Source organism: Coregonus lavaretus (genome assembly GCF_964263955.1).
Source record: "Coregonus lavaretus genome assembly, chromosome: 15".
In the NCBI taxonomy this organism is placed as follows: Eukaryota; Metazoa; Chordata; class Actinopteri; order Salmoniformes; family Salmonidae; genus Coregonus; species Coregonus lavaretus.
In genome coordinates this window covers 30,340,408-30,353,363 of record NC_140002.1, presented here as the reverse complement: position 1 = coordinate 30,353,363, position 12,956 = coordinate 30,340,408, and the positions used below count along the sequence as shown (strand labels likewise).

General features: G+C 45.7%; 1 protein-coding gene across 1 annotated transcript in view; it reads left to right on the top strand.

The window, feature by feature from the left end:
• The first annotated feature begins 11,068 nt into the window (after nt 1-11,068).
• LOC311142380 (phospholipase D2-like) overlaps nt 11,069-12,956 on the top strand; it is a 57,648-nt gene continuing 55,760 nt past the window's right edge. The window contains exon 1 of the mRNA XM_084178028.1: nt 11,069-11,123. The gene's annotated coding sequence lies outside the window, so the exon portion shown is untranslated. The remainder of the gene's footprint in view (nt 11,124-12,956) is intronic.

Here is a 12,956-nt window from a genome sequence, read left to right as displayed (position 1 = left end):
GTCTTCCAGTCCTTTGTGAACGAGGTGTTTCGGGACATGCTTGGTCGCGGTGTGGTGGTCTACATCGATGACATCCTGGTGTATTCCACTACGCGCTCCGAGCATGTGTCTCTTCGCAGAGTGCTTGGCCGAGTATTGGAGCATGACCTGTATGCCAAGGCAGAAAAATGTCTGTTCTTCCAACAATCCGTCTCCTTCCTCGGATACCACATCACCACCTCAGTTGTGGAGATGGAAGGAGACCACATTTCAGCCGTGCGTAATTGGCCGACTCCAACAACGGTTAAGGAGGTGCAGCACTTCATTGGCTTTGCCAATTACTATCAGAGGTTTATCCGGGGCTTTGGCAAGGTCGCAGCCCCCATCACCTCTCTGTTGAAGGGTGGGCCTTCCTGGCTCCGCTGGTTTGCTGAGGCTGACAGGGCTTTCAGTACCCTGAAGGCTCTGTTCACCTCAGCCTCGGTATTGGTCCATCCCGATCCCTCATTGCCGATTGTAGTGGGGGTGGACGCGTCCGAGGTAGGGGTAGGCACTGTCCTATCCCAATGCTCGGGCACGCCACCCAAGCTCCGCCCCTGTGCCTTCTTCTCTAAGAAGCTCAGCCCGGCAGAGCAGAACTATGACGTTGGTGATCGCGAGCTGTTGGCTGTTGTCAGAGCCCTAACAGCGTGGAGGCACTGGCTCGAGGGGGTTAAACACCCTTTCCTCGTCTGGACTGACCACCGTAACCTGGAGAACAACCGGCAGCGAGGAGGCTGAACCCTCGCCAGGCCAGGTGGGCCTTGTTCTTCACCCGGTTTGATTTCACGCTGTCCTATATACCAGGCACTAAGAACGTGAAGGCAGACGCACGGTCACGGCTGTATGACACAGAGGCGAGGCCCATTGATAACACCCCCATACTCCCGGTCTCCTGCATTGTGGCGCAAGTGGTGTGGGCAGTGGACGCGGACATAGAGCGGGCGTTACGCACAGAGCCATCTCCACCTAGTGCCCAGCTGGGCTTCGGTATGTGCCGTCTAGTGTCCGTGATCGTCTTATCTATTGGGCACACATGTCCCCCTCTTCTGGTCACCCAGGCATCGGCCGTAGAGTGCACTGCCTTACCGGAAAGTACTGGTGACCTACCTTGGCTAAGGATGTGAGGGTGTATGTCTCCTCCTGCTCGGTGTGCTCCCAAAGTAAGGCACCTAGGCACCAGTTGGTAAGTTACATCCCTTACCAGTTCCACAACGGCCATGGTCCCACTATCGATCGATTTTCTAACTGATCTTCCCCTCTCTCAGGGTAACACCACCATCGGTCTTTGTGGACCGCTTTTCTAAAGCCTGCCACCTCCTTCCTCTGCCCGGTCTCCCCACGGCCCTGCAAACTGCGGAAGCCCTTTTTACTCACGTCTTCCGGCAGTACGGGGTGCCAGAGGACATAGTGTCTGACCGGGGTCCCCAGTTTACGTCTAGGGTCTGGAAGGCGTTCATGGAACGTCTGGGGGTCTCGGTCAGCCTGACCTCTAGTTTTCACCCTGAATCAATGGGCAGGTGGAACGGGGTGAATCAGGATGTGGGTAGGTTTCTGCGGTCCTACTGCCAGGACCGGCCGGGGGAGTGGTCGGTGTTCTTGCCATGGGCCGAATATGCCCAGAACTCTCTCCGCCACTCCTCCACTAACATGTCACCATTTCAATGTGTTTTAGGGTATCAGCCGGTCCTGGCACCGTGGCATCAGAGCCAGACCGAAGCTCCTGTGGTGGACGACTGGTTTCGGCGCGCAGATGTGGAACGCCTCCCACGTCCACCTCCAACGCGCCGGGCATCGCCAGAAGTCCAACGCTGACCGCCACCGCAGTCAAGCCCCGGTCTTTGTACCGGGTGATCGGGTCTGGCTCTCGACCCGGAACCTGCCCCTCTGCCTGTCCTGCCAGAAGCTGGGCCCGTGGTTTGTGGGGCCGTTCAAAGTCCTGAGGAGAGTGAACGAGGTTACGTATAGGTTTCTGCCTCATCCTGATTACCGTATTAACCCCTCGTTTCACGAGGGGGCCCAGGCGGGGGGCAGGTTGGGTGACGACTCCCTCTGAAGCTGCCTTATATCCTGTTCGGGCAGGCTTCGGCGTTCGTCGTCACCGGCCTTCTAGCCAATGCCGCTCCTCTTTTCATCATTCCATTTGTTTTGTCTTGTTTTTCACACACACCTGGTACATATCCCCTCATCAGTCTTTGTATAATTATTCCCTCTGCTCCCCCATGTCTTTGTGCGTTATTGTTCCATGTGGAGGAGTCGCTAGCTCGTGTTGAGCATTATGTTACTTTTATCGCCAAGATATTCACCCGTGTGTTTTGTTTTCCCAGTATGCATTTAAGTCACACTGTATTAGGTTTACGCATTGCTGCGGACTGCTGTATTGGTCAAATAAACTCTATTCTCACACCTCCTGCGCCTGGCTACGTCCTACTCACCTTGCTGCATGTACATGGGAGTAAATCTATAAATCCTCACCTCGGATGTATCCCTCCGCCGCGGACTTGTACCAATATATTGGAGTGATCCAATATAGTGAAACATAACCATATTTACTTCATCCTTCCTGACAACTGGTGCGCTCTTAAAGTGGCAGCGCACGGTGAAGGTTCCGTGCAGGATTTCTCCACAACTTAATTAGGGAAGGAGGGATTCAGGGGAACACATATGACAGGCACTAACGTGCAATAGCCTAAAAAGTCGTTAGATTTGCTTTTATAACACATAAACCAATAGACATCTATTAGACATTTATACAGTGTTTTTTATTAAATACAAGTCATCAAGTATTACAATGAAATACTGAAAGAAATGCATAATAATTGCTAAATCTGTTAAAGGTAAATTTGGGGACTGTCTGTGTATTCTAATTGTTTTACACATTTTTATTCGCTTCTGAGTCTCTTCAGCCAGCGAGGCAAGAGTCTTAGTTTATGAACTGCAGTGACAGTGACTCTTGTGTCGGATTATATTACATGTCCAACGCCATTAGAGGCTGGAAAGTCCGGCCTATAATTTCATTTGCTCATCTGAGGGCCTGTCACTTCACTGTCAAATGAAGCACAATGCTGGAAATCTATCTGCATCCACAGAAACTAGTCCCATCGTTCTATGACAAACACAGAAGGTTTTATATCAAATTCAATAGAAGAAAACAGAGAGAGAGAGAGAGAGGGATACTGCCACTTTCTTAATATTTTGGATGTATATGTAGCCTAATATTTAAACACTTAGCTAAGTAGGCAGGGGTAAACACATAACAGACATTAATTTTCAATATAAGTAGTTAGGCTGTTATAAGGTATTATAAGCCAATGGTCATCTATAAGGCATTCATTCAGGGATTTTCTTCTTTGTCTAAGTTTTTATTTATTCATAAATAGGATGTTGCTGGGCTCAGCACAGGCAGTGTGGTCCCCTGGTCTTCTGGTCCCAGTGATACTTAGCAGCACAGACAGCTCAGCTGCCTCTGCAGCAGAGTCAAGTGCAGTGGAGGTATGAAATAAACAGAGCGAGAGAGACACACTGACACATGTCCTGCAAGTTTATTGATATTTTGGCTCTATATTATACATGTAATAGTAGGATAGGGGGAACATGTAATTTGCTATATAAGTAGTTAGGATTTTACACTGAAAAAATATATAAACCCAACACGTAAAGTGTTCGTCTCATGTTTCATGAGCTGAAAAGCTTATTTCTCTCAAATGTTGTGCACAAATTTGTTTACATCCCTGTTAGTGAGCATTTCTCCTTTTCCAAGAATCCATCCACCTGACAGTTGTGGCATATAAGAAGCTGATTAAACAGCATGATCATTACACAGGTGCACCTTGTGCTGGGGACAATAAAAGGCCACTCCAAAATGTGCAGTGTTGTCACACAAAACAATGCCAGAGATGTCTCAAGTTGAGGGAGAGTGCAATTGGCATGCTGACAGCAGGAATGTCCACCAGAGCTGTTGCCAGAGAATTTAATGTTAATTTCTCTACCATAAGTCGCCTCTAGCATCGTTTTAGAGAATTTGGCAGTACGTCCAACCGGCCTCACAATGGCAGACCACGTGTAACTACAGCATCCCAGGACCTCCACATCTGGCTTCTTCACCGTCTGAGACCAGCCTCCCGGAAAGCGGATTAAACTGTGGGTTTGCACAACCGACGAATTTCTGCCCAAACTGTCAGAAACCTTTTCAGGGAAGCTCATCTGCGTGCTCGTCATCCTCACCAGGGTCTTGAACTGACTGCAGTTTGGCGTCGTAAACGACTTCAATGGGCAAACTGCTCACTTTCGATGGCCACTGGCATGCTGGAGAAGTGTGCTCTTCACAGATGAATCCCGGTTTCAACTGTACCGGGCACATGGCGTCGTGTGGGTGAGCGGTTTGCTGATGTCAATGTTGTGAACAGAGTTCTCATTGGCGGCGGTGGGGTTATCGTATGGGCAGGCATAAGCTATGGACAAAGAACACAATTCTATCAATGGCAATTTGAATGCACAGAGATACCATGACGAGATCCTGAGGCCGATTGTCGTGCCATTCATCCGCCGCCATCACCTCATGTTTCAGCATGATATTGCACGGCCCCATGTCGCAAGGATCTGTACACAATTCCTGGAAGCTGAAAATGTCCCAGCATACTCACCAGACATGTCACCCATTGAGCATGTCTGGGATGCTCTGGATCGACTTGTACGACAGCATGTTCCAGTTTCCGCCAATATCCAGCAACTTCGCATTGCCATTGAAGATGAGTGCAGACAGCATTCCACAATCAAAAGCCTGACCAACCTTACGCGATGGAGATGTGTTGCACTACATGAGGCAAATGGTGGTCACACCAGATATTGACTGGTTTTCCGATCCACGCCCCTAACTTTTTTTAAAGGTATTTGTGGCTGTCACGTCTCCTCCCGTTGCTCCCCTCCGGCACTCTGATTCGCCGGTCTACTGAGCCACCGGTCTGAGCGCACCACCTCGGCAACACCGGAATGGAAACCCAACGCACCCTAATCACCTCCAGCGCACCTGCACCTCATCATCTCATCACCACCCCTATTTAGCCCTGAACTGTTCTGTATGATGTTGTGTGTGATTGTTAAGCTTCGTGTCGTGTACTCTATCTTTGTTATTTCTCTTTCTCAGTGTTAAGTAAACCTTGACCTTGTTAATACATGCGTCTGCGTCCTGCCTCTTCGTATACTCAGTACTCGTCACAGAATCACACACCAAACAAAAATTGATGCAGCAGGAGTTTCCCAGTGCCTTGACCAGCACCAGCAGCAGCTTGCCCAGTTAAACGCTGCCATGCAGGATGTGCTCCAAACGCTGCATAATCTGCCCAGCGCTCCAGTTCCACCTCAGGGAGCGGCGAGTGCCCCCAATCCACCTGTTCCCGTGCTATCACCCACTTCTGCGGGAACCCTCACCCAACTCCAGGAAGGAGACGAGTGGAAGACGGCATTCAGCACTACCTCAGGCCACTATGAATACTGCGTCATGCCCTACGGCCTCGTCAACGCACCTTCTGTGTTCCAGTCCTTCGTCAATGACGTGTTCCGGGACATGCTTAGTAGACAGGTGGTGGTGTACATCGACGATATCCTGATCTACTTGGCTACGTTCGAGGAACACGTCAGGGACGTCCGAGCTGTCCTACTCCGCCTCCGGGAACACAGCCTGTTGGTGAAGGGGGAGAAATGCGAATTTCACCAACAGGCCATCGCCTTCCTGGGTACCGGATCAGTCCTCAGGGGGTGTCCATGGAAGGAGTGAAGAAGGAACCCGTCAGGTCATGGCCAGTTCCCACCACCATCAAGGGTCTACAGAGCTTCCTGAGCTTCGCTAACTTCTACCGGCATTTCATCAGGTCCTTCAGCTCCATAGCTGCCCCGCTCACCTCTCTCCTTAAGGGTGGGCCTCAGAAGCTGACCTGGAACCCCAAGGCTGACACTGCCTTCAAGAGGCTGAAGGAGAAGTTCACCACAGCGGCCATCCTAAAACACCCAGATCCATCTCGTCCTTTCATTCTGGATGTGGACGCATCGGAGGAGGGCGTGGGTGCGGTCCTCTCCCAGCGGCACGGTAAGCCAGAGAAAATGTATCCCTGTGCCTTTTTCTCTATAAAGCTTACCCCCGCAGAGAGGAACTATGGAGTTGGAGACAGGGAGCTGTTGGCGGTGGTCCTCGCTCTGGAGTAATGGAGACACAGTCCATCCATTCCGGATTCTTACTGACCACCGGAATTTGGAGCACATATGGGCAGCGAAACGGATGAACTCTTGTCAAGCCAGGTGGGCCCAATTTCTCACTCGCTTCCAATTAATTCTGTCCTACCGCCCAGGATCCCAGAATGTGAAGGCCGACGTACTCTCCAGGATGCACCATACCAGAGAAAGGAAAGGATCTGTGGGGGGGGGGGGTCCTATCTTGCCCTCGTCTCTCATCATTGCACCTGTCGTTTGGGATGTGGACGAAGACATCCGCCTGGCGGCTCAGGAGGACCCAGCGCCTGCCAACGTCCCTCCAGGGAGGGGGAGCAGGAGCAGGCGTGACAGTGACAGCAGAGAAGATGCAGAGACAGACAGCACAACAGGTAGGCAAAAGAGGCACAGTTAAAGTGGTGAGTTGTATCTCCAGTGGTGTTTTTACATGTTGTATTTGTCTTAAACATGAGCTGGTTAAAAAGAGATGTTTAAAAAAGGAGGAAGACCATGTGTTGCCAGTCAGTGGTACAGTAAAAGTTGAGAAACACTGTACTATTAGTGTACTGCTTATGTTACGTGTCAGTAGCATTATCGCCTGTGTGTGGCCAATCATATTTCAGGGGGGGCTGGTGGCTGTTCTTTTGGAAAACTGCTTACTTCCTACATTTCAACACATTTTGCCATGGGGCAGAGAGACAAATGTGCAGTTTTATAATGCTATTCAACACATTTTGCCATGAGGCTGAGAACATTTTGCAGTTAAAGCTAATTTCCTGCAATTCTACACATTTTGCCACGGGCAGAGAGAAAAATGTGCGGTTTTATAGCTCATCTCATGTTATCCTTCACATTTTGCCATGATGATGATAGAACATTTTGCCATTTTAAAGCAAATGTTGCCATTGCTTATGCTATCTGAGTGCCCCCGACCTCCAGGTAGTTCCCAACTAAAAACATATATACATATTTTTTTTGATCTTAAAGAAATGATTGTGGGGGACGAATCGACCTGTTCTGAATATGTCCCCCCATCCCCAATGGCAATTTTGCCTTTGAACAGGCACATCCGGCATCTCTGCTCTGAACACACACACTCCCAGGTTCATCATTTATCTTCAGGGGACCTTCTCCTGTCTCTCCTCTGTGCCCAGCCATTATCATGACAAAATCCTGCTGTGCGACCAAGTTAAAAAAAATCACCCAGATAATAATTGTTGTAACGATAGGCTTCACTCTGCAGTTGTTTATGAGTGCCCTAGAGAAAGAAAAGCGAGCGCAGATTCGTTCAATCCAAAGCCTACATGTAAATAATATTAAAGAATATTAAAGAATGCATCAGTGATTTGTATTTCTTACAACTTTCAGAAGACGTAATGGCATGGGAATGCCTGTGTCTACCACTTTGTGTAGCCAGTTAGCGATGCTGAAACAGTCATTTCTAAAGGCATTCCCATACAACTTTCCAAATTAAAATATTAACTGCAAAGTAGGCTTACCTGGCAGAATGATATGATACATATCATGATGATTTATATCAATCAGGTGGTCTTTTGTTTTGCAAACTCTGCTGTTGCACATGCAGTACAGAACCACCGCCTGGCAAACACCAGTCCCCCCAGACCTCAAAAGTGGTCTCATGCTGTGGTTTAAGCATTGTTGTGGACTTAGAACATCCAATTTAAATATATATATTTTAAAAAGTGTACTTTTGAGAGTGAAAACCTGGAGGAGAAAAGCAAACTGGGGGAAATCTGAAACCTGGAAAAACAAAACCGAGAAAACATTATTATGGCGAATAAATGTATTGGCTGGTAAGAATTCTGAGTGGCTGTTAGCATGGGCGGTGTGTTCAATAGGGCGATATGGGCGACGCACTGCCAAACGGGAAAAGGAAGGGATTCTTTTTCTAATCAATTATATCATGGCAACAGTAGTTCAGTGTTCACGTCTGATCTGCCAGCCACTAAATGTCCAATCAGGCTAAAGTCGTGCTTCAAATGTCCCCGCCCGTTTTGGGGCGATTTCAGTCAGGTTGAAAATCGCCCAGAAGTCTCTCATAGCCTCTAATGTAAAATATTTTTTTTTCAAATTTCTGAGCTTTCAATACATTCTCTATGGGTGTCTGAGGGCTTGCACTTACGCGCTTTCGTCATACGTAACGTAACGTAACCATGAACGGCAGACAGCAACGCTTGGACAGCGACTGGTGTAACCGACATGCACCATCTTTCAGAAAAGATTAAGAAAAATGAGCTGTCAAAGACCCACATTGATAGCTGTTTGAGAATGTCTGCTTTGGTGAGAGTGAATATTGCCACTCAACTGGATGAGGGATACAGGCTAGCTGTCCGCCGCCACAACGATGAGGTTAGCAACAGCAGAGTCGTGAACACTGTCTACGAGAATCGAGACGACCTCATAGAATGTTTTGAAGCCATCCGGACGGGTTCATTGGGTTCATTTGACCAGCCCACCGTACCAGAAGCTACAGAATAAGGACATCGATGCTGTCTTTATCAAACGTGCCCTCGACAGCTTCGCAAGCAGTGTGCAGGCCATAAGGTAAGATAAAGATTAAACAATATCATTCGATCTTTCTCAAAGCAGAGCTTTATTTGAAAATGTATGCATGAAAGGAGACTGCATTTGTGTTTGAAATTACATTATTGTCATTATATGGCCAGTGGTGTAATCTATCTTATTTTATATACTATGTGTACTGTACAGTGGTGCTCATAAGTGTATGAACACATTCTAAAGCTGACTAAAAAGAGGAATAAAAAAATAAAAAAATCATCTTTTGGAAATTGATCTTAATTACTTAATTAAAAAAGTTGGAAAATCCAACCTTTAAGGACACCAATTTTCTTTTCTTTTTTATTCCTCTTTTTAGTCAACTTTAGCATGGGATCATAAGCTTATGAGCACCACTGTATACTGTGCTGAACATCCAGGCTATGTGAGACACAAAGGCTAACTTAAACACTAAAGACTTTATGCATCCCTGCCCATTTTAAGTGGAACTGAAGTATTTGTACTATACATGGATACATTGCATATACCTGTGCATCACATAGACAACAATACTGTACAAAGCCAACAAACACATTGGTCTGTTTGCCTTCAGGGACTCCTCTCAACAGCAGCTGCAAGAAGCAACAGGAGCCAAAAGACCCAGAACAGCTTTGAGAGAAGAGGAGAAGCAGAGGCTGTCTGAAGAGGTCTGCAACACCATCCTGGATCACACCAAAGAAAGGTTCTCTTTCTCTGGCCACCTTGTGAGTGCTACCTTACTGCAAGCAGACATGTTTGAAAGGTACTGCCATTCAAAAAAATAAAAAATCTGTTCATGTTCATTTTTACAAATCTATACAATTGGCCAGAATATGGTTGTTCATATTTACAAATCTATACAATTGGCCAGAATATGGTTGTTCATTTTTACAAAGCCATACATATTGTTTATGCAGTGTTGAGGAATGTGAAAGAACACCCTTGATTATTTTTACTGTGATAACTTATTTTGCTTTTGTAAGCCAACACTTTTGAGATCAGTCAATAAATGCTTCTGGTATTGACTTATATGCTGCCCCTGTCTTCATGTTGTTGCTGGACATATCTTTTTAAAAATGTGTGTAGGTCACCTAAATCATCAGAAAAATTGCCCCTCCTGAGAATTTTTTCAGGAGCCGCCACTGGCTGTTAGATGTTGTTTTTTTTTACCTACCACTGTGGCTGGTGGACCAAAGTTATTTTTTAGGCCCTGTTCATAAACCATGTTGCATGTAGTTGTAGTTCTAAAACCACTCACAGGCATTTGTTTACACCTTGTTCAGTCATGTTAGCTCATTAGCTAGCTAGCTAACAACCTGGTTACTTTACCAGTAGGGCCTATATCTAAACATTTGGAGGCACAGAAAGAAAGGAAACAGGATAACTTCTTTAGGACTGATCTCTTGCATGTAATCACTCACAAACTTGAAGCTCTTAAAGAGACAGTGTAGAATGTTCAATATAATGCATCTCAATAGGTAGTGCTTTTACACAATGTAGAAACCTAAAATCCCACAAATGAATTTGTAATTTCCATGACAGGTTTTTATATCAACATTTTAGCTTTTTATAATAAACTAATTTCTTTACAGGGTTAAATATGAGTTTCTAGAGCACAACATGGGCTTCAACAGTAGCTAGAATTCATATAGGCCCAATATGCTAGGCTATATCTCAATCAATAAAGAAAATTATTCTGGTGCTCCTAGATTTTATGTTGTGCTCTTGACTTTAAATTGGGAGCACCAGTGCTATCAATGAGCCCTGCACACACGTTTTCAAAGTGGTCAGTTGTGTTTCAGGCCTATTGTTGGGCTATTAATAGTTTGAAACTCGCTGACATATAATAATAATAATAATAATAATATGCCATTTAGCAGACGCTTTTATCCAAAGCGACTTACAGTAATGCGTGCATACATTTTTGTGTATGGGTGGTCCCGGGGATCGAACCCACTACCTTGGCGTTACAAGCGCCGTGCTCTACCAGCTGAGCTACAGAGGACCACAGAAACTTTACCTTCATAATCTGTGTCGTTGTCATCACTACCCCATAGCATAATGATGATTATTATGGCCGACCAGAATGTCGACCTAGTTTAGCGCTTCCCGGATGCTGTGTAACCCGAGCCGTGGGTATAGCGACAGCTGGAGGAGCGAGGGGCAGCAGGATAAGGAAGATGACGAGCCATTCGGAAATAACCTCTAGCTTTCTCTTTCTTTCAATTTGTACTTTACTCAAATCTGGAACTGTGCGTAACGATCAGTACATTTTGCGATGGCAACGCACTCCCTTTGGACGTGTTTGGTTGCAACTGTAGGCATACTCTGGGTTGTGACAGTACCGGGTGAGTGCTTATATTGATTGTTTTTTCTCATTATATTGATTGGTTTTTCTCATGGTCAGAATCACAGCTCTTGGCAATTGCACATCTCGGTGTAGACTATTAATCTCAGTCTCCAAATTCAAGAAAGCGTACAGTATTATATAGAGCCATTATTGCATGGTACTCCCATCTCATATTGCTCAAATGAACAGCAAACTTGGTAAAAAAACTAACAGATAAAGCAACACCTCAAGGCAACATGCCGCCCCCCTATTTGACCTAGAGGTTTGTGTGTATGTATTGATATGTAGCTACGTGTGCCATTTTTAAATTGATGTAGTTCTGTCCTTGAGCTGTTCTTGTCTATTAATGTTCTGTATTATGTCAAGTTTCATGTTTTGTGTGGACTCCAGGAAGAGTAGCTGGGTCAATATCACCATAAGGTGCCTTTGAGACTTCCCCATTTCCCCCCCAAAAAGCTGAGATTTTCCATTCAATCAATCAATCAATCAATTTTATTTTATATAGCCCTTCTTACATCAGCTAATATCTCGAAGTGCTGTACAGAAACCCAGCCTAAAACCCCAAACAGCTAGTAATGCAGGTGTAGAAGCACGGTGGCTAGGAAAAACTCCCTAGAAAGGCAAAACCTAGGAAGAAACCTAGAGAGGAACCAGGCTATGAGGGGTGGCCAGTCCTCTTCTGGCTGTGCCGGGTGGAGATTATAACAGAACCATGCCAAGATGTTCAAAAATGTTCATAAGTGACAAGCATGGTCAAATAATAATCAGGAATAAATCTCAGTTGGCTTTTCATAGCCGATCATTAGAGTTTAAAACAGCAGGTCTGGGACAGGTAGGGGTTCCATAACCGCAGGCAGAACAGTTTAAACTGGAATAGCAGCAAGGCCAGGCGGACTGGGGATAGCAAGGAGTCACCACGGCCGGTAGTCCCGACGTATGGTCCTAGGGCTCAGGTCTCTCAGTTGGCTTTTCATAGCCGATCATTTAGAGTTGAAAACAGCAGGTCTGGGACAGGTAGGGGTTTCGTAGCCGCAGGCAGAACAGTTGAAACTGGAATAGCAGCAAGGCCAGGCGGACTGGGGGCAGCAGGGTGTCATCATGCCCGGTAGTCCTGACGTATGGTCCTAGGGCTCAGGTTCTCAGAGAGAAAGAGAGAACGAGAGAACCATTGAACTTCATATTCATTGTTTTAAGTATATGTTATGCTGTTAGAAATGCATATTGGTCAAGCTCCCACACTTTTTATAAATTAACTGCAAGCAGACAATTTACATGCAAACAGCAAAATATGTCCACCCTGTCATGGACAATTTCAAAGCAGAATAAATACATTGTAATTACATAGTGATTATAAAACGTACATTTTCAGAAAACTATTTAGTCACTTTCTCAACAATATATTTTAGTTTATGGGAAAAGTATTTGGGTAATAATGAAATTATGGCAAACTATTTGTTTCTCTATAAAATCTGCGAGAGTTGCACTTTCTTTTCTAAATAAAATCTAACAAAAAAGATATCTGGTCAAACTTTCAAACAATACTATTTGGCCCTCATTTGTTTATAAAGGAATCACACAAAAGATGTTGCTAACTTGTGAAAATAATTTGTTTATTTTCATAGAACATGAAAATAACAGGGTGGACAGTGACATGACAGGGTGGACCCTGGGCATGACAGGGTGGACACGTTGTGAAATGTCATTGAATGGCCTCATAAATGCAAGGAACAATGCAAGAAAATGATGTAAAAAATGCCTTTTCCCATGTAGGGGGAAATTACAAGTTGAACAGACTGTTTTTGATCCACTCTACCTGCATGCAGCCACTGAA